This window comes from Sinocyclocheilus grahami, unplaced genomic scaffold (assembly GCF_001515645.1).
Source record: "Sinocyclocheilus grahami isolate Dianchi unplaced genomic scaffold, SAMN03320097.WGS_v1.1 scaffold422.1, whole genome shotgun sequence".
In the NCBI taxonomy this organism is placed as follows: domain Eukaryota; kingdom Metazoa; phylum Chordata; class Actinopteri; order Cypriniformes; family Cyprinidae; genus Sinocyclocheilus; species Sinocyclocheilus grahami.
In genome coordinates this window covers 494,132-519,621 of record NW_015505601.1, presented here as the reverse complement: position 1 = coordinate 519,621, position 25,490 = coordinate 494,132, and the positions used below count along the sequence as shown (strand labels likewise).

At 36.5% G+C, this 25,490-nt stretch overlaps 1 protein-coding gene across 1 annotated transcript in view; it reads right to left on the bottom strand.

The window, feature by feature from the left end:
• The window catches only part of LOC107551385 (TSC22 domain family protein 2-like), a 38,025-nt gene that overhangs the window by 9,758 nt on the left and 2,777 nt on the right, over nucleotides 1-25,490 (bottom strand). The gene's annotated exons all lie outside the window — the stretch shown is intronic.

The following is a 25,490-nucleotide window of genomic DNA, read 5'->3' as shown; positions in this document are numbered from 1 at the left end:
TTAAATACACATTGTTCACAAAGGAAAGGCCGATCTGATTTGACTAATTATATAAATGGTTAACATGCACAAGGTCGATGACCGTAAAGAGTCACCAGCCTCCAATTTAATTTTGGTTACTCAGTGGTCACAAAAACAAACTAAAGGCTTTTTTTCTGGGATGCATGTGCTTTCTAGATCTTATGCTGTGTCGCCTCATCCTCACCAGGGACCGGGAACCAGACCGCAGGCACGTCAAACAAATGTGTACATGCAAACCGACACATGCCGCCGCAGAGCACAGGTGTCTCTGAAAATTAGCCCATAAATTACCCTCAAGGCATCCGGTGTATGACTTTCTTCTTTCAGACGAATCCAGTCGGAGTTATATTAAAAATAGTCTTTGATCTTTCAAGCTGTTTAATGCCACTCAGCGGGTGTTGCATGCTTCAGTTCAAAAGAAGTTCAATAAAAAGAGCCCATCCATAAAAAAAAATGTCTCACAACAAATGGTGAACAAATGCCTCCTGTAGCAAATCTATGCATTTTTGTAAGAAAAATATCCATATTCAAAACGTAATAATCACTTTAATGTACATTGCGCTCACAGTTGTACACAGAAGCAGCTCCGGGCAGATGAGTTCAGCTTTGCGCATGCACCGCTTTTTTCTTACAAAAAAGCATCGATTCGCTACAGAAGGCCTTTGTTCCCCCCCCAGAGGTGACACACGTGAGACACTTTTTTTTATGGATGGGCGCATTTTAATTAAATGCTTTTGGACTGAAGCATACAACACCCGCTGAGTGGCATTAAACAGCTTGAAAGATCAAAGACTATTTTTTATATAACTCCGACTGGATTCGTCTGAAAGAAGAAAGTCATATACACCTAGGATGCCTTGAGGGTGAGTAATTAATGGGCTAATTTTCATTTTTGGGTCAACTAACCCTTTAAATTAGACCAAGTCAAGAAGGTGTGAAAGCTGCCATTAATAGTGTCTCTAGTGTCCACTGCATCTGCTCTAAACTTTTGTTTGTTGTCAAGTAGAAAGGCTGCATGCATCAGAATAGTGCATGTTAGTATATATATACACGCACACACACACACCAAATGACTAAATAAAACTCTAAATGACAATGAAATCTGAATTCAGAACTGTTTACCCAAATACGACCTTCAGGAAAGACTGGCTAGATTGTCCACAATTCTGGGGCACCATTTCCACATGATCCAGAATTCAATTTACTAGGAAACGTTTAAAAAAGCATCTTGATCAAACTTCAGTGAAATTTACTGATAACCCGCTAACTCTTGGCAATAAAGGCAGCTCCTTAACTTGGAATTAAGATTCTGATCTTTCAATAACAAAGTGAATATCAAGATTAACAAAAGTATGTCCTTCTCAAGTAGAAAGGCTGCATGCATCAGAATAGTGCATGTTAGTATATATATACACGCACACACACACACCAAATGACTAAATAAAACTCTAAATGACAATGAAATCTGAATTCAGAACTGTTTACCCAAATACGACCTTCAGGAAAGACTGGCTAGATTGTCCACAATTCTGGGGCACCATTTCCACATGATCCAGAATTCAATTTACTAGGAAACGTTTAAAAAAGCATCTTGATCAAACTTCAGTGAAATTTACTGATAACCCGCTAACTCTTGGCAATAAAGGCAGCTCCTTAACTTGGAATTAAGATTCTGATCTTTCAATAACAAAGTGAATATCAAGATTAACAAAAGTATGTCCTTCAAAAAAAAAAAAAAGTGAGTGGAAAAAAAACAATTTATTAAAAAATAATACGTTAAAATGTGGAAAAACTTTGACGACTGAAAATCATGAAGTTAAAGAAACAACCTGTAACGTGTTTGTTTTTTGTGCATCATGTACTTTTTTCTTTTTCAACAGAGTTAGTTTGCACATTGTTGTTTAATCAAAATGCTGAATTCATCAAACAGTCAGTTATTGGAAGGTTAGTACGGATCAGTTGACATGACATTATCTTATTACTCCGTTCTCAGCAAACTGCTTCACACAGTATGGTTTATGTGTATGACATCAAATCTATCTACATGTGGCATCGTGATTAACAAAAAACAAGTCTATTCCAACGAAAACTTCCTCCTTGCAGTACAGTCACCCACACAGGGGAAGCTCAGTTCTTAAGAAAATAACCTGTATTAGTAATATAAAGATGTGGAGAGGAGCACGCACAAAAAATTCTTTAGAACTCACAGGGAATTCAGGCTATACCTGAAGACATGATATTTCCATCTTACGTGCACACAAGTTTCTTTTGGGTTTTTTTCCCTCATGATTAAGTTGGTTGGTGTTTTAACACCATGCCAGCTTCCTTGACCTTTTTCATGGTGAGTAACACGTGACATGTGAACTACAGCAATCTGACACGCCACAATAACATCAAAATTTAAGCACAAAGCTTACTGAAATTGTTTGATGGTAGGTGCGTAATAACATTTAGTTTTGTTCATGCATCAACTAAAAACAGCACAGAATAAAAGATCTCAGTTTATGAAAATGAAGATTGATTGAAAACGAGAAATCGATATTATCAACTCGCTCTAGCGTCCACACAGCTGACATGTTTACCTGCTTATCCACGCTGTGCGCGCTAAACTGACATGGACACAGACAAAACGCCATTGGAGAAGTGCTAATTAAATGTCACCATTGTAGGCAACGTTTTCGGCTGAAACTGAAAATTAATTCTCATCCAAATGTTGTTTTCATTCGCTGCCGAAATTTCAGTGCATCAGTACTAAAGACAGGTTTTTTTTTTTTAAAGTTGAACTTGAGCACTTGCAATATCATGTGCGAGATGCTGCTGCATGTGCAATGGTCAAGCAATTCCGTTTAGTGCATGATTACATAAGAAAAAGCAGAGGAATGCAAAAAGTTCCATGTGAATGAGTCTGAAATGCCGTAACAGTCGTTAAGAGGGTATCTTTCCTCAGACGCCCTGTAAAGCCTGTAAAGTTCACGTAGTTCCTTCAGCTCCAAATCAGAGTCATGAGTGTTTCATCCTCAACACCCATTTGTTGTAAACAAGTTCAGAGTCTTGAGAGATGCTGTTAATGAATTCGTTGAGCTGTTGCATAATGTTTTTGGTCAGCATACAGCTGGCCTAGAATCAATGACCTCCTACCACTGGTGGGAGTCATGTGGGCCCCGTGATTCATGCGGATCACCCGGTGTTACCACCTCCGTCCACACGCACTCCAACGGGCGCCTCCTGCTGTTTAGCAGAGTGCATGCTGTAGCTTAGTTAAAAGGCTTATTTCAATCTACAAGCATTCATTGTTTTACAGAGAAAATGAAGATGGAAATGCTGAGTCTCAGTCTACACTATGAAAACACTTCAATGAATCAATCTAATGGTATAAATTTGCGTGTTATACTGAGTGTCCAACAACCTGTACACTTAGACAGTCAACACTGCAAATGGCAAAAGCCAAGTGTGAAAATGATACTTGATTACAAGGACTTGGCGCCCCTGGGAAGGGCTCTTTAGTCATTTTTCACTCAAATCAACTTCTAAAAGCACACTGATTTGACTTAGGTCCCTAGTCATCCACATTGAGACATCTAAAATAATGTGACAATATCCTAAGTAAAATCTTTAATGTTCTCCCTAAAACATTCATCCAAGTTGAGAAAATGTTGGCTATTTGCAGAAATATATATATATATATATTTTTTTTTAATTTTGACTATATAACACTGTTCAAATTTTTCTATTATTTCCCATGTCTAGCTATTTTGTAGATGTAACCACATAATTGAACTTCACATGTTGGATAAGCAGTAGGGCTGCACGATTATTCGAACGCGGTTAATCGCGATTGTCATGCACATTGTCAATAAAGCCGGTTCTGTGATTATTAGAAAATCTCCATCACCTGCTTTCAGGTGGAGCAGCATTTACTACACAGAGCCGTAGTTCTCTGACAAGCTATGCAAAATCGCAGACGATATAATCGTAGGATTATGAAATCGACTAAATCGTTCGCGATAATGACAGCTGTTTGCGTAGCTTCTCAGTGAACTACAGCTCTGTGTAGTAAATGCTGCTCCATCTGAGAGCACCTGAAAATACCACATTTGATAACATGTTTTTACTTCAAACTCACTTCATAACGTCAGTCGATTGTTTGAAATAAATCCTTCTGTGAGATGATGTGGCTTCTTAAACAGAATAATTAAGGCACACAATATTTCAATGTATTCTATGCAGTGATAAAGGCTATGTCGATTAGCATTTCATTATAGATATACTTTCTTATGATGAAAATTATAATAAGAACTCCAATAAACCATATATTGCCGTAGTCGTGTGTTTATTAGTCACGTTGAATCAATGAAAGCAGTTAAATCTTCTGTTTATTCAGCTACCGCTATAGGCATTTCCTGGATTTCTTTTTCGGGCATATTTGGATTTTCAGCACGAGAGCGCCCTCTGGCCTTCGGATGGAGATTTACTACTGATCACAGAACTGTGCTTCACTTAAAGATACGCATGACAATCGCAGCTTCTGCCTAATCGCGATTTATTGCCTTTGCGATTTAATTTCGATTCATTGTGCAGCCCTAATAAGCAGCTTCTTGGTCTACATTGACAAACTAATAGCAGCTAGTTCACAATCTTTGCTTTCTTCATTCTAAATTCTAATCCAAAACAAAGGATTCCATTACACAACCCCTATTTGAACTCTGATTTCCAAGTGCTCAACATTGTGCTTGATTTAACTAGTCAATGCAGTTTTCTAGAACATTTGTGAGGGGAAAAAAGTTAACCAAATTCAATTAATCATGAAAGCCAACTGATTTCATAATCTGAATTTGTTAGGACATCTTTACAAAAACATGCAGGTTTGCTCAACAATAAAAATTCCGTCATCATTTCCTTGTATCTTGTTCCCGACCAGTATGACTTTCTTTCTACCCAGGCTCATTGGAAATACGTGCCTCTATCTGCATTTCTGCAAAACTTAAAAAAAACGTACCTATTCAAATGAAATGAATTCAAATGAACACTAGAGGTAGAGGTCGACCGATATTGTTTTTTTGACAGCGATGCCGATGCCTTAAGAGAGCAGGGTGGCCGATGGCCGATATAAAGTCGATGTATACAAGTAAATTTTTTATTTTAATTATAAGTTTTATTTATTTTAATTAATGTTTGAGAAACTTGAAATAATTTGAAAATGAATTACATTAAAAATAAATGTGTAAAATAAACATACTTATACTTTAAATGACAACTTCCTGATTCTATAATTCTATTACAGTATTTTTTACAAATAAAGAAATATTTTAAAATATATAAACAAAAAGAAAGTAAACACTGTAACCAACAGGGCACTCGGTAATCTGGGAAGTTTGTGTGTTTTGGGAATCATATTTTTTCAACTAAAGCCAAGGTAACACTCATTTTACATGCAGCACGCAGTAAAAATGACATGAATATGCATAATTCAGCATAGTTTGAAATAACGAGTTTAAAGTTGATCACGCGTCTCCAGTGAAGCTGAACTCTCCTCCTGTTCAGATTAAATTTGCACGGATCGACTGTCACGCAGAGCACACACGATCAGGCAGTATGCAAATGCACACTTCACAAGATCTCACAGCTGGATTCGACAAAGTCTGCAAGGTTTGTAAAATTAAATGTTCATTAGTCATTTAAAGGTTTGTTTAAATGATATGCGTATTTGCTGAATGCTGACGGCAAACGAGAAAGTATTATGTCTGCCTTTCTGTTACTAACAATATAAAAGCAATCGTTATAATACTTTTTGTATACCTTTTAATTCATTTGTTCAACAGTTCTATCTGATTATTAGACGGACTTCTATCTGTATTAGGCAGAATTGTTAAATGACGACAACAAACAATGAAGAGGGAGAATGTGAGCACTGTGTGCCCTGGCGTTGCCGTTCTCAGCGCCGTCAAAATAAAAGTCGAACACCTCGACCAGGCAGAAAAACGTATCGGCCGATGCCGATATTTGAAAAATGCCAAATATCGGCCAATATATCGGTCGACTACTAACTAGAGGCAGTAAAACTCTGGCAACTTGTATTAATTTTCACACAAAATATGTTTTACAGGGCCAGAGATTTGATTAAGAAAGCCTAATTTTCAAAAAATTCCTTGCACAACTTTATGACTTCAAAACAATTTTAACATGCTACGAGATTTGAAAACTGATACTTCTGAACGTTAGCGTCACATATCCAGCTTCTTATGTATGGGTTTTCTAACTCAATAGGCTTGCTCAGTAGCTCACGCTATACAGTGTAGTGTACAAATTAGTGGTTCAACGGATCACAAATCTCACGGTTCAGATCACATTACGGTTTTTGACCCACGGATCGGATAATTTTTCGGATCAGCAAGAAAATACAAATATTTCAATTTAACTTGTTTCCATTTTATTACTTAAAGTGATGTACTTCTTTGATACCACAGCAAATACTACTAGATTAACTAGAAGTTTAAACATGATTAAAGAGACAAGAGAACAGCAAGTAAAAATAAGAACAAATACACAAATTACAAGCATAGATAAATACAACAGAATATGTTACATATAAAATACAGTTGGTAGTATTCAAATACAGAAATTTAATAATTAGGGAAAATAACACTGCATAGTGTTCACTGTATAAATTAAATACAGATTTTTATCACAGCTCTTTTGTTGTTTGAGGATCATTAATGACAGCAGCAGTATTTATAGGCCGCTTTCCCTTTAAGACCTGATGCATGGATCGTCCGTACGGATCAACTACGATCTGTTTAACCACTAGTACAAATCCCGTGAAACTACGGTTCACTCACTGGACATTTCACTTTGAAACTGCTGTGAAACATTCAGTAAGGTACATAATATCGATGTTGCAGAAACGTCGCCACAGCACATATTTCCAATGATCCTGGGTTGCTTTCTTTTGTGTAACAGAGAGGGAGATATTAGCTGCTCTTGTCCATACAAAATAAGTAGGGTTGGGCGATATGAACTAAAATTCATATCACAATATTTTACACTGTCCAGGCGATATCGATATTATATTGCGATATGAGAAAAAAAAATAACAGGCAAAATATTTTAACCTTATATAACTACAAAAAGTGAGGGATTGGACAATACACCTGAAAAGCCTTTTTTTTATTGTGCCATTGTTTTTCTCAAAAAGTGCAAACGTGCAACATGAGGTAGGCCTGTATGAATTAAATTAAATTAAATTAAATATTGTGTGTTTGAGTTGGCCAGTGGTTCCCAAATTTTTCTGCCAGCCCCCCTTTTGTAGAGAAAAATATTTTCTTTTTTTTGGAAAGTCTCTTATGCTCACCAAGGCTACATTTATTTATTAAAAATACAGTAAACAGTGTACTATTGTAAAATATTGTCAATTTCAATTATCTATTTGAATGTTTTAACATATAGGCTACTGTATTCCTGTGATCATAGCTACATTTTCAGCATCATTACTCCAGTCTTCAGTGTCACATGATCCTTCAGAACTCAGCCTAATATGTTGATTTGCTGCTCAAGCAACATTTCTGATTATTATCAATGTTGTAAACGTTTGTGCTGCTTAATATTTTTGAGGAAACAATTTTTTTCACGATTCTCTTATGAATATTTGAAATTGTTTTTTGTGTCAGAGCGCTGGAGCTTGTCAGAAATAGAAAGCGGCATCTGTTTACTGTCATGGATTTGTCGCGTCGCATCCACAGCAAAGAACATCACTGGGTTCTATTTGCTCTGGTGAAGACACGTTGTTTTGGTATTTGTGAATCTTAAGTATATTCATAATCTGCTTTACGTTTACCTGGCACTGGAAGTCCTTTCACAAACTTGTAACTGACATGCTTACTGCAGAACCATACATCGTTCATTTATATTTCTACATGGCTCCCTGCAATACAACTCTGATTCTTCAATCACGCCATCTAGTGGTCTGTTATTGATACAACCACAAAAGCTACAACTGATAACGGAGCGCTCAAGCGGATACTATTGTGAGAGTCATGATGTTTTAATGTAATATTTTGCACTCAATTATTTACTTAGGCAAGTGGCCGCATGAATAAGCGTGAAAATTGCGCAGTGTAGTCTTTATCACCCTGCAGAGGTTTCTTTTGCAAAATAATCTGCTGACTGTACAGTACGATCCCTCAGTTTGGGAACCACTGAAGTTGGTGATTTGTGCTCTATTAATTAGGTCTGTTCCGATGCTCTATGCGTTTGATTATTAATTCCTGTGTAGTACAGCGTTGCACACAGAGGACAAAAACATTCAGCCTCTACTCTATCGTCATTTGTGTTCAAATTTGCAAAGCGTATTGAACGAAACAATATAAATGCAAAATTTGAATTCATGAATATATAATGGTATTCACGGTATAACAAAATCCATATCATGGAACAACATAATACCAGTAGTCACTTTCATACCGGTATAGCGCCCACCCCTAAAAATAAGCAGACCATGACCTGTCAAGCTCCATAAAGAGCTGAGTTACAGTGAGGGAAACATTTTCAGTAAATATCTGACTGGCCTACTTTCACCGTATGGAGAAGAGCAGCTTGGGCATTCTGCAAAATATCTCTTTTTGTGTGCCAACCAAAGATTAGGTTTTATGGGTGAACCATTCCTTTAACATAACTATTCCACATTTGCATATTTTGGATCAGCTCACAAATGTGACTCTGGACCACAAAACCAGTCATATGGGTCAATTTTTTCGAAATTGAGATTTATACATCATCTGAAAGCTGAATAAATAAGATTTACATTGATGTATGGTTTGTTAGGATAAAACAATATTTGGCCGAGATACAACTATTTGAAAATCTGGAATCTGAGGGTGCAAAAAAAATCTAAATATTGAGAAAATCGCCTTTAAAGTTGTCCAAATTAAGTTCTTAGCCATGCATATTACTAATCAAAAATTACGTTTTGATATATTTACGGTAGGAAATTTACAAAATATCTTCATGGAACATGATCTTTACTTAATATCCTAATGATTTTTGGCATAAACGAAAAATAAATAATTTTGACCCATACAATGTTTTTTTGGCTACTGCTACAAATATACCCCAGCGACTTAAGACTGGTTTTGTGCTCCAGGGTCACAAATGTAAGTGATGGAATTATTATCTGTATCATTAATCCAACAACTAATTCTACCAAAATACCAATGCATTTGCACTTAATACAGACAAACGGGGAAAAAAGCCATGCAAATATTCTCAAACTAAAGTATTTCCATGGAAATCTGCCTGTAACTAAAAGCCCTGGAGCCTTTGGATGGGGATAAAAGAGTGGGACAAATATGCAAATAAGAAGCACAAGTTTCCTTATCTGCACCAGAGAGGTTTCAGACTAAGAACAAGCAATGAACACGCAACTGCCCTAATGATCTATATAACCATCATTCTCATGCTAAAAGTGCTGAAACCACCAACCAAGCCGTTTAATTGTTTTATGGTTCTGAAAATAAAATGTTAATTTGAAAGTTAATACAGTTTGTCATTTCAATTAGATCAAATCATCAAAATCTGCAGGCATTCCATTGTGAGTCATGGCACAAGAAATGAGTCATTTAGACTTGCTTACAAACGCATATGGTCACAAAAAAGCCTCAGGTTTTCTTTCAGGCAAATGGTTTGACGGCTGTCAACACTGTGCTTCAGTGGGGACAGGAGCAAACATGTAGCAAATATCAGAAATCTACTCTCAACATGAATACCATCCTTCCCACCAGAGTTATGAGTCACACAGTAATGTTAAATAATGCTGGCTCACTGTCAGTACAACCCTCCCTTTGTTCAAGAAAACTATTCCACATTTGCATATTTTGGATCAGCTCACAAATGTGACTCTGGACCACAAAACCAGTCATATGGGTCAATTTTTTCGAAATTGAGATTTATACATCATCTGAAAGCTGAATAAATAAGATTTACATTGATGTATGGTTTGTTAGGATAAAACAATATTTGGCCGAGATACAACTATTTGAAAATCTGGAATCTGAGGGTGCAAAAAAAATCTAAATATTGAGAAAATCGCCTTTAAAGTTGTCCAAATTAAGTTCTTAGCCATGCATATTACTAATCAAAAATTACGTTTTGATATATTTACGGTAGGAAATTTACAAAATATCTTCATGGAACATGATCTTTACTTAATATCCTAATGATTTTTGGCATAAACGAAAAATAAATAATTTTGACCCATACAATGTTTTTTTGGCTACTGCTACAAATATACCCCAGCGACTTAAGACTGGTTTTGTGCTCCAGGGTCACAAATGTAAGTGATGGAATTATTATCTGTATCATTAATCCAACAACTAATTCTACCAAAATACCAATGCATTTGCACTTAATACAGACAAACGGGGAAAAAAGCCATGCAAATATTCTCAAACTAAAGTATTTCCATGGAAATCTGCCTGTAACTAAAAGCCCTGGAGCCTTTGGATGGGGATAAAAGAGTGGGACAAATATGCAAATAAGAAGCACAAGTTTCCTTATCTGCACCAGAGAGGTTTCAGACTAAGAACAAGCAATGAACACGCAACTGCCCTAATGATCTATATAACCATCATTCTCATGCTAAAAGTGCTGAAACCACCAACCAAGCCGTTTAATTGTTTTATGGTTCTGAAAATAAAATGTTAATTTGAAAGTTAATACAGTTTGTCATTTCAATTAGATCAAATCATCAAAATCTGCAGGCATTCCATTGTGAGTCATGGCACAAGAAATTAGTCATTTAGACTTGCTTACAAACGCATATGGTCACAAAAAAGCCTCAGGTTTTCTTTCAGGCAAATGGTTTGACGGCTGTCAACACTGTGCTTCAGTGGGGACAGGAGCAAACATGTAGCAAATATCAGAAATCTACTCTCGACATGAATACCATCCTTCCCACCAGAGTTATGAGTCACACAGTAATGTTAAATAATGCTGGCTCACTGTCAGTACAAACCTCCCTTTGTTCAAGAAACTACCGAATTTTCAATCATAATCAAATGTCAATTTGTGCCTCTGAGGTTTAAGTAAACTAGTACTCAATGTACTCATGCAAACCCACATTAAAAACACCTCTAATGGACATTTTGATCAAGAAGAAATAGTTCTACAAATTACACGTTTTAATTAAACACTTTAACTTAATCTTTAGAGTTGTTACGAACACAACAAACTTGCACAGAAACATGCAGCTCATTCTTAGTAAGTGTGTGACAAATGAAATGTATTCTAAAATCGCCTCAAAATATCGAACGTTACAAATCTGAGGTTATACATAATATATGGGTAATTTCTCAAATGTGTGTTATTTGTCATATAGGTCATATTATATTCAGAAGCTTATTAGACTACAGTCCTGCAAGAAAGTGGCTCTGTAGGACCAGGAATGATGAACTGTAGATTAGTGTTGTCACAATACTGGAATTTATAACTTCGATACGATACCTTGAGAAATATTGAGAAAAACTGCTACAACATTAAAGGCATAAAATATATATAACAAGGCTAAAAAATGACAATGAGTAAAGGCCCTATGATATCTGCAATGTGGAAAACGCGGATGGAATCGCGGAATCCAGTCATAAAAATTTACTGTAATGCGGAATGTCACTGAATTCGCCAAATTTTGGATTAAATAATCAAAAGTCAGTACACTTAACTCTAATCATGATATGGACTAGTATCTAGCTTCAAATTTCTTCAAAGAGAAGTATTACTTTTCCCATTTTTACCCCAAATAGGGTGGTGTGAGCATTATTGAGCGCTATAGACACATGTAATGTATCATGTGTATTTCATTCATACTGTAAGCCAGAGGGCAGAAACTCCACATATGCCTCACAATAATAATACTTATGTCTAGGGATTTAACGATTCACTCAACTCACGATTCAATTCGATTCACGATTTTGATTTCACAATTCGATTTTCTCAATTTTTTTAACAAAATGAGATTGAAGACATTATACAGTAAATGAAAAGGTGTCGTTTTATTAGGCTATTGCTGCACGTTTCTTTGTGAAATTGAAATTTAACAAAACTAAATTTAAATTTTAAAACAAACCCCAAATCAAACAAATTACACAAATAAAAGAAATCTCTTAATATGAACAAACTAAGGCTTTGTCTGTGCTCTTTCCATTAAAAATTAGAGGCAACCACTGGATTTTAATCATGATCCAAACAAAGATGCAGCATACATGCAGCATGAGTAGTTTTTAATCTAAATTAGATTGTATAATTTCGAAATTTGAAGCAAAAACAGAATGGTCTGACTTTAGTTTTGTGAAACTATACTACATAAAACATATCTGAAGGAAACAGCAGACGAGCTGAATGAGACGCAGATTCACTCTCTGCCAGCAGGTGGCACTTATGAACAGCAATGATACAGTGTTTCCTGGGTTACCTCTGTAAACAAAGCAGCGCTGTGCTTATGAACACTGCTTTAACATGCATTGTTCAGAGGCATGATGAAAAGAAAATACCACGTAAACTTTTCTAAAGATAGTCAGTTCCCCTCAGAGATACATTCATATAAACTCCTACTCCAATTGTATCGCGATTTGGTTGTCATCTCAACTGATTTGAATCGTCACATATTTGAATCGATTTTCAACCGGCTCGCAGTTAATCGTTACATCCCCCTACTTATGGCGATCCAGGAAATCCCTAATATGAACAAAGGCATCCAGCTATCGCTGTAACTAAATAAAAAGAAGATAGAAATGCTTTAACTGTTCAAACATGAAGACAATTAACACACGACTGTAAAAATATATGGTTCATCTGTGTTCTTCAAGCCATCTTGGGTATTTTTATAAGAATAAAGTCGATTTATAATGCAACTCTAATCGACATAGCATGTAATACAGTAGAATATTATAAAATACATTTTCAGCCTCATTCTATGCTAAGAAGCCACATCAGATGTGGCATCGGGAAGTTATTTCAAACACTCGACTGATGTTATGAAGTGAGTTTAGAGTGAAAATATGTTGTTAATTGTGTATTTTGTTGGACAACAAGTTTATAAATGTTCTCATTAGACTGGTGTGTGTGTGTGAACTGGCTGTTAGAAAGAAGAGCGAGCGAGAAAGCACAGCTGGTATCAGTGTATCAATACTGCAAAAAATATATATAAAGTACTCAAAGTTTTAGAAATTTCAGTATTGATTAAGAATCAAAAAAGCTATATTTTTAGCAACTCTACTGTGGATGTAATGTACCGTCATGCATCCAAAAGTTGAGAAAATGTTTGCTTCAACACACTCTGACAAAGGCATCCACTGACCAATTAATAATTTCAGAGAAGTAACTCCAGTCTGCTTGACTTCTAATTGACCCAGGTCTATCTACACCCTTCAAACACATCCTCTCAGTCTGCGCTTTCTCTAGGGTATGAGTCCCTTAAAGTGTTAGTTCACCCAAAAATGAAAATTAGCCTGTGTTTTACTCACACTCAAAGCATCCTAGTTGTATGTGACTTTCTTCTTTCAGACAAATCCAATCGGAGTTATATAAAAAATTGTCCTGGCCCCTCCAAGCCTTACAATGGGGGTAAGCGGGTGTTGGTTGTCAACAGTTCAGAAGACGTGAAATAAAGTGCGTGCATCCGTAATAAAACGTCCCTCACACGGCTCCAGGGGGTGAATAAAGGCCTCCTGTAGCGAATCCACGTATTTATGTAAGATAAATATCCATATTTCAAATGTAATAAACACTTTTTCTCACTTTCACTGACTGTGGTACGCGGAAGCCGTTACGGTGGATGATGCAAGACGTATGCGTCGTGCGCGCGCCTCTGAAAAATGCAGGAGCAATGGAAACAAAGTTTCCTTACTTTGGCAAAGGAAAACCAGTCTCCTCTTGGCTTATATCGAAATCCTCTGACATTTTTCTTTACAAATCCTCATTCTGTGCTTCTAATTCGTGAACGGCGTTTTGTTTTGTTTCCGCGTTCGTCACTTATCACCGAACGGCGACGTTCTACATCATCCGCCGGAACGACTTCCGCGTACCACAGTCAGCGAAAGTGTTTATTACGTTTGAAATATGGATATTTATCTTACAAAAATGCATGGATTCACTACAGGAGGCCTTTATTCACCCCCCGGAGCCGTGTGAGGGACGTTTTATTACGGATACAGGCACTTTATTTCACGTCTTCTGAACTGTTGACAACCAACACCCGCTTACCCCCATTGTAAGGCTTGGAGGGGCCAGGACAATTTTTAATATAACTTCGATTGGATTCGTCTGAAAGAAGAAAGTCACATACACCTAGGATGCTTTGAGGATGAGTAAAACACAGGCTAATTTTCATTTTTGGGTGAGCTAACATTTTATAGATGCCCAAGTCAAAACTGTCAACAATGGACCCTTTTCACAATGCCAGGGTTCTCAGAAGTAGTCACAGTTGAGTAAACTTCTACAGCGGCGAATAGGAGACTATTTTTGTGAAAGAAGAAAAAAAAAGTACATCCATGATTTTAATAAAGAATTACAATGCTACTAACTGTGTAAATGCATCATCCGCCTGTGAAGAGAGTCCATATGTAAGACTGCTTCTTGTTATGGATGTTAGACTCTTGAGCCTGAAACACTTCCAGAAATGCCATGCTTATTCCATGCACACTCACGGCTGCCAAGAGTGCAATATAACACACACAGTGATCATACCCATCACTGATGGCCTTTGACCTGCCGTTTGAGAAGGCCTGATAGAAAGCCTTGGAGGGGTTCCTTGCAGATAAAGAAAGAGAGAGAGAGAGAGAGAGAGAGAGCGAAATATGAATAAGGTAATAAAATATAATGTCAAAGGTTTGGAAGGAAAGACCAAAACAAATCTGATGTGATGCCTTAAGGGCTTTCAAGACAAAGCTGAATGGCCATTCATATCTAGAGTGAAAAAGCACCGGGTGTGAAACAGCTCTGGCGTCTGAGCCCTCAGCTACAGCCCTGAAGTATTCAGAGTCCAGAATGAATATATGCCAAACAGGAAAAGTCAGAACAACCATTGAGTGTGAGACACAGATCCCCTACACAAATTATCGCATTGATTTACAGCCAAGTTTACCTAAAAAAAAAAAAAGATTAATTTGATTTTCTTTGGTTGATCATGCAACCCAGTGAATGTTACCTTTTTATTTTTTATTCAGTGGCGGAATCAGGCTTCCATAGAATTGCCTTGACCTCTTGTTTCTATAATAATAAGACCTTGTTTCTATAATATTAATAATAATAATAAATCATATGGTGAATTATAAATCTAAAGCATCTAAAAAAACACAACTATTACAAAATGCTTAAATGTGGTCTTGGTCCAAAAGTTGGCCTAGAATACAATACTGAATAATGTAACATTTTTAGCTACATAATAGAAAAAAAATGTCACTAACCCAACAGAGCCTAAATAGAAACGGTAATTTGTTTTAGGAAACATAAAAGGTCATACCTCATAATAAATGCAACACCTTTTAATTAAAAAAATTGCAGGGGGGGGGGGATCTGTGTAATAAATTCATTATGAAACAAAATGTGTTAAATGGAGCTGAGTGTACTACACTCTTATTGGTACATGGAAGTAATTTTGCAATTTGGAGCAATTTAGCAATCAAGGCAAAACATTTTCTGAATGATGGGCAGACAAACTGTTATTTTCTGTTATTTATTTTTAAATAAGTAAACTGAGGACCAAAAAACAATTTTTTAAAAAGTGTGCATTTGCAAAATGTTCAGGCACGCAACATTTATAAAAGAAAATGATTAAAAGATTTGTGCTGAAAATCTGACAAAATCTGCAAAGTTTTCTACAGAATTCTTTATGAAAACTTTCCATGATAGCCTGGTAATTCTTAAATGAATGGTTGCATAAATTCGGTCAAAAAGACAAAACGGAAACATATACAAAGAGAACTATCCACCCTAAATGGATAAATGGTGTGCAAAACAAACACTTGGTGGAAATATTCTTTCATGTTTCCACCAAAAGATGACGACTGACAAATGGAATTACCCTGAGGATGTGAAACTGGCAGAGGATTATGCAGAAACAGGTTTCTGTACACAGAGCTGTATACCTCTAATAACAATGAATCTATAGAAACAGAGCATTCAAAGAAGAGGGTATCACAAATACTCTTAATTATATTTCAGGATGTCTACCATCAACTAAAATTAAAACAAAGTGTCTATAATATCATAGAAACATGAGCACTCAAAAAAGTGGTCAGTGACGAAATTCACCCCAAATTAAAGTAAACTGTGTCAAGCGCGGAGTTGAACCATTTGGCAAAATAAGCTCACTATCACCATTAGCTGGCATAGCTTACCACTAGAGATGCACTGGTCGATCGGCCAGGGATCGGAATCGGCTAATTTTCCATATGATCGGTCCGGATCGGTCTCGCTTCTTTCCGATTCCGCGCCGATTCGTTTCGCACAGGCAATAACGTGAGCTCCGCATTCTCGCTCTCTTCTCTCCGACGACCCCTTCTCTCTCACACACACGTCTCATTCGCTCTGGTTAAATAGTGCTTGTATTGCGCATTATTTTAGTCATTTCCGCAGGTTTCGCGCTTACACCAAGCCACGCTCAGTCTCAAACAGCTTGAGAGCCACAAATACCAAAATGAGTGGCTAACTGCGCTAAAACGTTCAAATACATACAAAATTATGTCACAATGCCCGTCTTGGCGAGTATCCAGTTAAACACAGTCAGTTTTGGAACGTTAAATAGTTGAGAAAGAGAAGCATGTTGTGTAACAGTATATTGGGTCTGTGGATAAACTCTTAAAGGGACCGCAGTCCAATATTCCTGCTGCTGTCTGTCATGTTAATCAAAGACCAAAAGACAAATAAAATCACTTTCTGCTCTTGACTGAATACGTTTTATAACTTTAATGGTAAGCATAAATCTGTATTTAATTTTTACAATAAAGACTACAGAAATTAAAGTAATCAAATGTGAAATAACACATCCAGTGTGTGTTTGTTTCTACAAAACAAAACCGGAAATCTAGGGTTATGACATCATTGGCAGGTGACACAATGAGACTATGGACACGGTCCGTGCCACTAGTTAAAATAGCTTATTTCTCTCTCATTCGCTCTGGTTAAATAGTGCTTGTATTGCGCATTATTTTAGTCATTTCCGCAGGTTTCGCGCTTACACCAAGCCACGCTCAGTCTCAAACAGCTTGAGAGCCACAAATACCAAAATGAGTGGCTAACTGCGCTAAAACGTTCAAATACATACAAAATTATGTCACAATGCCCGTCTTGGCGAGTATCCAGTTAAACACAGTCAGTTTTGGAACGTTAAATAGTTGAGAAAGAGAAGCATGTTGTGTAACAGTATATTGGGTCTGTGGATAAACTCTTAAAGGGACCGCAGTCCAATATTCCTGCTGCTGTCTGTCATGTTAATCAAAGACCAAAAGACAAATAAAATCACTTTCTGCTCTTGACTGAATACGTTTTATAACTTTAATGGTAAGCATAAATCTGTATTTAATTTTTACAATAAAGACTACAGAAATTAAAGTAATCAAATGTGAAATAACACATCCAGTGTGTGTTTGTTTCTACAAAACAAAACCGGAAATCTAGGGTTATGACATCATTGGCAGGTGACACAATGAGACTATGGACACGGTCCGTGCCACTAGTTAAAATAGCTTATTTCTCTGGATTTAAACATTCTTCGAAACATTTGGGATAATGTAAGTACAAGTCAGCAAAATATATAACGCTGTTCTAGTGGCTATTTTAATTAAATCTTACATATTGTGCCTTTAACCTGAAAAACTATTCTATTGCATTTATTTGTTTGCAATTTTTTTATGTTCTTATTTTATTACTGACTTTTTACTTGTGTTTTTTTAATGAAAATATGTATATAAGCATATTGTATATGCTGTCAAATATAGTTATTCGAAAGAAAATCGGAATCAGAAAAAATCGGTATCGGCAGATCACACTAACAAAAAAATCGGAATCGGCCAAGAAAATTGCAATCGGTGCATCTCTCCTTACCACACACTAATATTTGGCATAACATCTGGCACATTTAACTCCACCCACTTTGGGAAAATGTTTCCTTTAATAATTCATGGTTAATCTTTAGCCACATCATTTGAATACATGAGCAAAAGTACTCTTTTGCACTACAAATCATTTTTGCACTACAATCACTATTTCTGCACTGTTGTTTACTTTACTGGTTTGCACTCTATCTGCCATATGCCTTGTGCTTTATATATATTTACATTTTACCTTATTTGTATAGTTGTATTTTGTATTTTGTATTTAATCTGTATTTATGTTATCTGTATGCACCCAAGGGTCTGAGAGTAACACAATTTCAATTCTCTGTGTGTATGTCCTGTACATGTGGAAGAATTGACAATAAAGCAGACTTGAACTTGAACTTGAACATTGGGAGTTCACCAACATGTAAGACAAATACAGCTGTACTGAAATCAATAAATAAACATTTTGTACAGTGAGGGTGAGTTACTCTCATTATGGCATACTGAAGAGATTATATTTTTGTCCTCAAAGCATAGTTTTCATTTCTGTTGTCAGGCAAGTTAAAAACTTGAGGAGGGCCAGGTGCAAAGTAGGCAATGTTAATACACGCATCATGTGCAGAAACGCGTTAGTTTTCCAAGGTTCAGCATTACTAGTGAAAAACCTTCAAACAAAAACACAATGTAATTCTACAAGCGATTACAAAAAAACTGCTCCTGCACTCAGTGTGAATGCTCTCATTTGTTAACATACACGCCGAAAAAACATACGTGTGCTGCTCATGCTTGCAGCATGAAACCGGCCTTTTTGAATGAATCTCTGAAGGGAACCGACTGTCTTCAGAAGAGTTCCGATGCCATTTTCTCTTCATCTTACCAAAAATGTCTGACAAAGTAGTATTTACGAGCGCAGTGTTGCGTGCGTTGTGTACAGCCGTTAACCAGGAAAACCACTATATTTCAGCCGTTTCAAAAGTTCCACTTAGTGGCAAAGAATGAATTTGCATTTTCTTTCTACTGTTTGTTCAGATCAACACAAAAATCAACCCATGTTTTACGCAAGCACGCAGAGTTGTAATTGTGAATGAAGCTAATGTGCCTTCTAAAAATCTAAACAATTAAGACAGTAATATGTTTTAAATTAATATGATCATTTATACATTTGACTCATCCCTTTTCTTAAAAATAGTTTAAAGACTGAAATGTGATGTAAAACAAATAAATAATAAATAAAATTCCTTCCTTGATATTTGTGCTTTGAAAAGGTTTTTGATTGCCATTTCGACTCCTATCCAACTGTCTATATTTCAAAAAATTGTCTTTTTTATTTGGGCTAGTTACATTTATTCCGGGCAACCAAAATCGGAAGAGTGCCTGCTTGAAGGGCTAATCGGGGATTTAGAAATTTTGAGAGCCCTTGTGATCAATGAGTGATTACAAAGTACAACTTAAATTCACTTGAATTGGACAGAGATACAAATAGACGAAGTGTTTGACTGATTTAAAATGTGTTTTATCAGTAACAACACTTCCTCATATCTGGAAGAATCTCTTATAAATAACAGAGTAATGTGTGGCATGACATGACATGACAGTTTCTTTCAACATTCAAATCTTTTGACTTGATCCTATTTCTACTGATGACATATTTCTATTAACTCAAAAACCTAAACAAATTTCTAAATGCAGTGTAATTTTGTCTCCGTTCAAAAGTAATCTCTGAGGTTTTATCATGGCTTCTTCAACCTTCTGGAGATTTGGGTCCTAAGACTCAGATGACAGAGATGTCTACGGTGGCCGTAAAGTGCAAAGCAGATCACAATTCTGAAAACAAGATAACAAATTACAAACGCAAATGCAAGTCTAAAAAACAAAATAACAATTCAGAAAGCACAACAACAATTCAGAAAACATTATAACAAGTCAGAAAACACACTGACAAATCAGACAAACCGGAAGAGGTAGGTATAGTTTGAGACAGCGCCATTGGTTTGGGATTACTCACCGCTGACTGGACGAGACATCTGTCAATCAACGTATACAGAGAAGAACCAGCCGAAGAACAGCAGAGTCGTGGTAGAAAGTTCGGAGATGGTATTAAAGTAGCTCAGTTTAAATGTATTGTATGAATTGCCCTTACTATGGAATAAAAAATACGGGGTGTCTATTTATATTTAGTTAAAAGTGGCCTTAAAACATCAGCTCCAGTGGTGCAGACGGCTAAGCACTTGCCCTTGGCTTTTTGACGTGACGATACTTTATTTTCAACTTTGATTATTTCCTTAATTTTTATTGAAAATAAATGCCTTTATGATGTGATATGAGATTAGAAAAGTGAGAAAAAAAAGTTCGGCAAAAGGTGGGATCGAACCCGGGTCGATCGCGTCATAATGCCAATGACTAGCGCTTATCCATCTGCGCCACTGCAGCTGATGAGTCACAGCCACTTTTAACTAAATCTAAATAGACACTCCGTATTTTTTGATTGACATGTCTCATCCAGTCAGCGGTGAGTAATCCCAAACCAATGGCCCTGTCTCAAACTATACCTACCTTTTCCGGTTTGTCTGAATTGTAGTTGTGTTTTCTGACTTGTTATAATGTTTTCTGAATTGTTGTTGTGCTTTCTGAATTATTTTGTTTTGTAGACTTGCATTTGCGTTTGTAATTTGTTCTTTTGTTTTCAGAATTGTGAGTTGTTCTGCACCTCTCGGCCACCGTAGATGTCACTAGTCTGTAAAGAAAGTCAGCACACAGCACAATGTTTCAGCTTCATATAAGGCAGTGAAGCCTTTATGAGTCAGTTACGTACTCAGCTGTAAGATCAATGCTTTCATGTACAAGAGCAAGTCTTCCAAAACATGATGGCATAATATACACAAACGCCTAACTGTCAGAGCGCCGGTGAGGGGCCTGACTCACCTGAACCATTACTGTGAGGAATAAAACATCAGCACCACACCTGTTCTTCAAACGAACAAACTTCAGCTACTGCTGTTTCTCAAACAGGTGCAGAGCTAAACATGTAGAAACATCAGACTATACTCATTTTTCAAAATCTATCAACAAATATAATAATGCCGAGTCAGGTAGGTGTAGTCGCACAGCCCTTGGAAGATAACTACAACAACGGAGGATTAAAATAACATTGCGTAAGTGAGAAACAACAGCCTGTAACGGTTCATACGTATTCAAAGTTAAACTGGTCTGAACCCTGTAACGCATTCTCTACAAATCCTGAGGCGTTCGCCACGGTTCACCAACTTTGATGCCATTTCAGCAAGTTAATAAACGGATTTATATCTTCATATCTGTTAAAAGGTCACTTCCTCTTTCTTATGGCTTTTATAGGGGAACAGAAAGTGATGAGTGAAAGTCAAAATTGTCAAGGGTCATTTCCTGGGTATTTAGCGGAGCAGGATATGCTGGAGAACTGAGACATCTCACATTATCCTCAGTTAATGCAATAATCTGGAGTATAAACAGATTAACTACTCAAACGCTGATGTGTAGATCTCAGTCTCAAAGGTGAGAGAAAAGATGTCTTTGGTTTGGAACAAACAGCAGACCAAAAGGAATAGTTCACCCAAAAATGTACATTTTAAATGTACTCATCCTCAAGCAATCCAAGATGTAGATCAGTTTGTTTTTTTGCATGAGAACAGATTTGGAGAAATGTAGCTATTACATCAAATGCTCAGCAAAGGATGCTCTGCAGTGAATGGGTGCCGTCAGAATGAGAGTCCAAACAGCTGATAGAAACATCACAATATTTATTTAAAACTGTTTTAGCTTGTAAACAGTGCTTGATTGTACATATTTCTCTCCTGATTCAGACGAGATGAACAGAAGCAAGGTTTTAAAGTAAAAAAATGTCTTGATGGATTTGTTTCTTGCAAACTCACAGCTTTTGTCTTCTCAGGATGTTAATTGATGGACTGGAGTGGTGTGGATTACGGTGATGTTTTTATCAGCTGTTTGGACTCATTCTGACGGCACCCATTCACTGCAGAGCATCCATTGAGAGCAAGTGATGTGATGCTACATTTCTACAGATCTGGTGAAGAAACAAACTCATCTACATCTTTGATTTTCAGCAAATTTTCATTTTTGGCTGTACTATTCCTTTAAGATTTACATTAGAGTTGACCGATAGCTAGGTTTTAAAATGAACACTGAACAAAATTTTTTTTTTTTTAAATCAGTACTGAACCATACTTTGTAAATGAATAAAAATATTAATATTAAATATTAATTATATATCGAGTTAATTCATAGTTCATTATTGTTAACAGAAGCAACTGTAAAATGTAAAAATGTATTAGTTAATGCTGAAATAACAAGGAACAATACTTCTACAGCTTTTATTAATCTTAGTTAATGTTGGACTCAAATGGACTCTTATTGTAAAGTGTTACCATTTCATATAAATCCAAACAGTCATGCTTAAAGATGGCCATCTTTAAATATCTACACAAAGACCATAGCATTGAACTTACATACATATGGATATTGTATATATACTATCACGCTTTAGTTGCTACAACTCACAGGTATCGAGCACGCCGGACGCATCGCATTCAGTTCAAGTGGTCAAACAGTTTAGACTCCAAACGGGCAAAAGTTCACTTCAAGAATGATCAGAAAAGTGGCACAGATGAGTTTGAAGTTCGGTGTAAAACAAAAAAAAAACAAAGCAAAACGGAAACAGAAAGCGCGATCTATATTATAGCTCTCTATGTGAAGCATACAGATTTTATTAGATATTAAAATCGCTGGCGGTGGCTGGCAACTTTTTTCAAAAATGCTGGCGGGGAAAGAGTTACAAATCTTACTGTTCAAAAACTTTTGACTGGTAGTGTAGGCTGATTATTCTTATAGATTTAAACAAATGTGCTTCAGCCAGAAAAAAAAGGGTATGAAAAGTGCTCCGAGTCGCTGCAGAACGCAAAAAAAGAACAACAACAACAAAAACTGTAAATGTTGCTGGAGACGGGATTATTGAAAATGCAAAGGCGCTTTCAGAGTGATAAAACTAGCGGTTTCCCGGGTAACGGCTGTAATCAAAGCAGCTCCGCTCATGAATGCTTCTTTATCAGATAAAAATGAAAATGCACAGTTTAGACTCCAAACGGGCAAAAGTTCACTTCAAGAATGATCAGAAAAGTGGCACAGATGAGTTTGAAGTTCGGTGTAAAACAAAAAAAAAACAAAGCAAAACGGAAACAGAAAGCGCGATCTATATTATAGCTCTCTATGTGAAGCATACAGATTTTATTAGATATTAAAATCGCTGGCGGTGGCTGGCAACTTTTTTCAAAAATGCTGGCGGGGAAAGAGTTACAAATCTTACTGTTCAAAAACTTTTGACTGGTAGTGTAGGCTGATTATTCTTATAGATTTAAACAAATGTGCTTCAGCCAGAAAAAAAAGGGTATGAAAAGTGCTCCGAGTCGCTGCAGAACGCAAAAAAAGAACAACAACAACAAAAACTGTAAATGTTGCTGGAGACGGGATTATTGAAAATGCAAAGGCGCTTTCAGAGTGATAAAACTAGCGGTTTCCCGGGTAACGGCTGTAATCAAAGCAGCTCCGCTCATGAATGCTTCTTTATCAGATAAAAATGAAAATGCAATCAAAACTTTTCTGAAGACAGTCGGTTCCCTTCAGAGATACATTCATATAAAACACCCGCGCCACATTTTGATTTTGAAACGTGCAGTGCTCATGTTTATTCAACGAAGTCAAACGCCACAAATAAATCAATGTATAGGAAACACTGGTAATGTATATTGAAATATCGGAAATGTGTTTTAAAAATCATCACCGTTATTGAAAAAACTTATATATCGCGATACATATTGATATTGAATTATTGTCCAGCCCTAATTTAAAATGACTTTTGTCAAGTTAACTTGATGTGGATGACTACAAATGAGCACAATTTAAACTAAACCCACAAAGGTTACAGGTCTGCCTCTGAACAATTCTCAAAAGCCTGTCAAGAATGGTGGCAGCATGTATTCAGCACAGAATGTACAGATTTTTCTTGGATTCCTACCAACTGCTGACAGTAAACAACATCCATATGCAGCATTACATCATGCAGATGTTACACATGTTTGAAGGCCTTATCAGTGTTAGTGCATAGAGCGCATAGCAGCTTCTGCACATCACAAGATATAGCATCAACTAATCAGTCTAAATAAACAGCTCAACTTCTGGTGAAAAGCATGTGAGGAGGAAATTAGTGGCACCAAAACAATCTTTAGGAACTGGATAGTACAGAGGGTAAATTTGATGTGAATTTTTTCTACAAAAACAAAACGAGATCACTTGAGTCAGATACTTAGGTGTCAAACTTTCCAAATGCTTTACCAATGAAATGATCAGAACCACAGGCTGCCTTTTATAGAACAAGTTTGAAGGACAAACTTTGGAAAAATTGATGCTAGGTGTCTCCTCGGAGCTACACATTTCTGAGCCACGTTTGCAGTGACTTTTAAACCAGCTGGTCAAGGTGAGTTTTATGAAGTCAAGTTAACACATTAAATATGAACTTGTTCCACTAATGTTTGAGAACCACAAAGAATATTTTTCTTCTTTTCTATTCTGTAGAACACAAAAGAAGATTTTTTTTAAACTGCCACCTTTGCTTTAAACCCCACTGACTGGACAAAAGCAGTTTAAATCTTCTTTTGTGCTCTGCAGAAGAAAGAAAAGTCATACAGGTTTGGAATGACACGGTGAGCAAACGTTGACGGACTTTTACATATTTGAGTAAAATCCTTCGAAGTCGGGACAGCCAATCCTGCTCCTGGAGCGCTTGCAGTACAGCAGAGTTTAGCTACAAACCTAATCAATCACACCTGAACCAAGGTCTTCAGGATTGCGTAACTACTGCCTAGCAAATTAAAACTATTCTTACTATGTAAAATAAGCATGTAGGAATTAGCTCAAACCATCTGGTATAACAACATGATTTGAAAAAATTAGATCATTGCATTGTTATAAATTAAATTTCACTTAAGTTCACAAATGTTTCACTGAAGCAGTACTTCCCATCCTGCCCTGGAGACCCCCTTCCCTTCATATTATAGATGTCAATACAATATAAATGAGCTGGTGACTTGAATCAGATGTGTAAAATTAAGGACACATCCAAAATGTGGAATGGACCTTTTTCCACATTTACCAGGTTCTCAGAAGTCATAATAGTAGGGTAAACTTCTATTGTAGTGATTTTTGCATTTGCTCCAACAGCAAAAGAAAAACTACTTTTTCTAACTTATTTTTCAGATATTTCAAAATACATGCATTCGACTCTCCACTATAGTGTTTCTATGACTCTCCAAAAGATGGGGGGGGGGGGAATGAAGAGACTGA